Genomic DNA, 3,263 nt, shown 5'->3' with positions numbered 1-3,263 from the left:
CTTAGAAGGAAAATCAGACCTGAAGAAATTATTTGCTTCTTGAACAGTCCAGAGAACAGAAATGTAGGAAGGATAAATAAATGCAGCAGCCAGTAGACAAGGAGAGCAACAGAAATATTGTGATTGACTAGAGACCAGTAGGAGCCTTCTTTTTAAATGTATACAAGGAGACATGAGTGAAAGTACATGTCAAGTGGAAGTAACAGTGGAGAGGTGGACCTGGGGTGTTATGGTCAGGACCCTGTGACACCCTGCCTACAAGTGGATCATTTTTAGTGGAAGGACTGCATTACCAATGGAAGGATGGATAAAAGGGAGAGGGGACTGGGGGAATAAAGAAGAGTGTGGAATGTGTCTGGGTTAAATGTAAGGTTAGCAATGAGAAGATGGTCTCCCAGGAAGAGAGGAGCTTGCAGAAGGGGGGTGAAGAGGAGGAGAGAAGGAATGAATATGGGGTGGTGGGGAAAAGAGAGGTTCTGTTTTAGTAGTGGGAAGAGGTTTTGCTGATGAATGCTCCCATGGATGAAGAGAAAAGTTCTTCAAAAGGAAATGTAGACCTTGTATTGGCTGTTATGGAGGGGATTTGGGACTTGAAAGGATACTTGTCTTATCTTGGGAGGAAGGTGTTGGAACTTCTGGCACTGGGTAAGTGAGAGGACATGGTCCTGAGGGAATGATTTTTTTTAGTAAACTTTGTAGCTTTATTGATTATAACAGATTGTCTCCAGACCATTAGCTACTCCACAACTTTAAAAATGGCAAAGAACATTGTCCATAACATAAGATGTTATTATTCAAAGTACCAGGAGGAAGTGCAGTTTATGGGCTTCTCTTTCCATATGGTCTCCAAACTCCTTGCCCAAGAAGCCATGATCTCCTTTCTCGTATCTTCTGATGTGTATTCAGGAGCAAAGCTGACCTGTGGGGCCAGGACTTTGAAACCACAGAAATGCAACACACCATGCTGTAGGGGCCACAAGTTGTATTTAATGTCTCTGTTGAGCCCTGTTTTGGAGTACCACTCAGCATCACTCCCAGTGGTGAATGAAATGAGGGCTAGTTTTTTCCTGGAGGAAGCCTCTATCAAAGCATTCTGGTAAATCAGAAGTGAATCCTTGGCAAAGTACTCTATCTGTCCAGCCTTTCATGATGGCAGGCACTCTGAACCAATACAAGGGAAGCTTAAATAGAATTAAATCAACTTCTTGTACCTTCTTTTGCTCTTCCAAGACACCACTGGACAGAAATCCTGTTTTGTATGCCACATGTGCTTCCACCCCATAATTGAAGAAATCTTTAGTTATCCAAAGGACCTGCCAAATCTTTTTTTTTGTGGTCCTTGGCTCAAAATCCATTGCATACAAATCAGACATAGTGACCTGGCATCCCTGACTGGTCAGTTCAGTCACCGTGGAATTCATAGACTTGGGTTCCTGATGTGCATAGACCATGAGAATTCATTTCCATGCCATTCCCCAGGGCTAAGGATCCTCCATTGCTACCAATGCTGTCCCACTCATGGTACAGAAAAGGACCCCAGACAAATGAGTGCAGGTCAGTCTAAGAATCCCAAGGGATTCCAGTAAGTAGGGAAAGGAAGATAATGAGAAGGGTATAAATCAATGGTGACATATATAATCAGTAGTAGTGGTAGGGTTGAGGGAAATCTGACCATCATAATATACAATGTAGTAGTGGTAGGGTTGAGGGAGCTACTATGGAGTTGAATGTTCTATAAATAAAAGTCTTCTAAAGTCTTCTAAAAGGGATTACAAAAAATATGTATTTCTCAGCATTACATGGAACTTTTAAAAACTTGACTTTGTATTAAGACCCAGAGATATTGCAAACAGATGTAAAAAGGCAGAAATAGTTAATATACTCTTTTTTTCACATTTAAGGGAAATAAGTTTAATGATACCATGGAAGATAGACTTGAATGGGAAAAGACTTGAGGCAGGGAGTCCATTTATGAAACTGTTGCCATAATGAACATGAGGGTATGTATTGCAAGATACTTAGATGCTCTTGAAGGCAAACATACAAAATCCTCCTACCTCTCCACTATTTTTACCTTAATAATTATCTCACATAGAATTCAAAGGCAATCAAGGAGGTACATTCTAATGTTTTCTCATAAATTATTAAAAGTGCAAAAATCCAACTCATTTAATTAACTTTTTGTTGCCACACTGGTTTATAAAAACCACATAAACCTCTTTTCCCATAAACCTTTCCTCTCTAAGTTTCAACCCCACAGGTTAGACAAACACCAGTGTTATTAACTGAGTAATTTATCAGTATCAGGAATATCTGGGTTCAAATCCCATCTCTGATACTTTGTGAATCTGGGCAAGTCGTTATATTTCACAGTGCTGCAGAATGTCAAATGCAGAAAATGTGCCTATCTTCTTTAGTAGAGGAAATTATTCATAGGGAGCATCCTTCTCATGCTTCTCTTGCTTCTTGTATCTGAATGTCAAATTTTCTATTCAACTCTGTTTTGTTCAGTAAGAATGATTGAAAGTCCTCTATTCCACTGAGTTACCATATTTTCCCCTGAAACATGATACTCAGTTTTGCTGGGTAGGTGACTCTTGGTTTTAATCCCAGCTCCTTTGACCTCTGGAATATCATATTCCAAGCCCTTCGATCCTTCAGTGTAGAAGTTGCCAGATCCTGGGTTATCCTAATTGTGTTTCCACAATATTCAAATTGTTTCTTCCTGGCTGCTTGTAATATTCTCTCCTTAATCTGGGAATTCCGGAACCTGGCTATAATATTCCTAGAAGTTTTCTTTTTGGGATCTTTTTCAGGAGTTTATCGGTGGATTCTTTCAACCTCTATTTTGCTCTCTGGTTCTAAAACATCAGGGCAGTTTTCCTTGAAGATTTCTTGGAGGATCATTACTAGGTTCTTTCTTTGACCATGGCTTTCAGGTAGTCCAATAATTTTTAAATTATCTCTCCTGGATCTATTTTCCAGGTCAGTGGTTTTTTCAATGAGATATTTCGCATTGCCTTCTATTCTTTCATTTGTTTGGATCTGTTTAACAGCATCTTGATTTCTCATAAAGTCATTAGCTTCCATTTTCTCCAATTTAATTCTGAAGCAATGATTCTCCTCATTGAGCTTTTGAGATTCTTTTTCCATCTGGCACATTCGACTTTTTAAGGCATTCTTCTCCTCATTGCCTTTTTGAGCCTATTTTGCCATTTGAGTTAGTCTATTTTTTAAGGTGGTATTTTCTTCAGTTAGGCTGT

At 39.3% G+C, this 3,263-nt stretch overlaps 1 pseudogene; it reads right to left on the bottom strand.

Moving 5' to 3' along the window:
* Nucleotides 1–790: 790 nt before the first annotated feature.
* Nucleotides 791–1,520, bottom strand: LOC138142817 (ribosyldihydronicotinamide dehydrogenase [quinone] pseudogene; annotated as a pseudogene).
* Between the last annotated feature and the right edge of the window lie 1,743 nt (nucleotides 1,521–3,263).

This window comes from Petaurus breviceps, unplaced genomic scaffold (assembly GCF_028583685.1).
Source record: "Petaurus breviceps papuanus isolate PSGF00001 unplaced genomic scaffold, PetGlider_PUasm1.0 90604, whole genome shotgun sequence".
In the NCBI taxonomy this organism is placed as follows: domain Eukaryota; kingdom Metazoa; phylum Chordata; class Mammalia; order Diprotodontia; family Petauridae; genus Petaurus; species Petaurus breviceps.
This window is presented reverse-complemented; position numbering and strand designations above follow the sequence as displayed.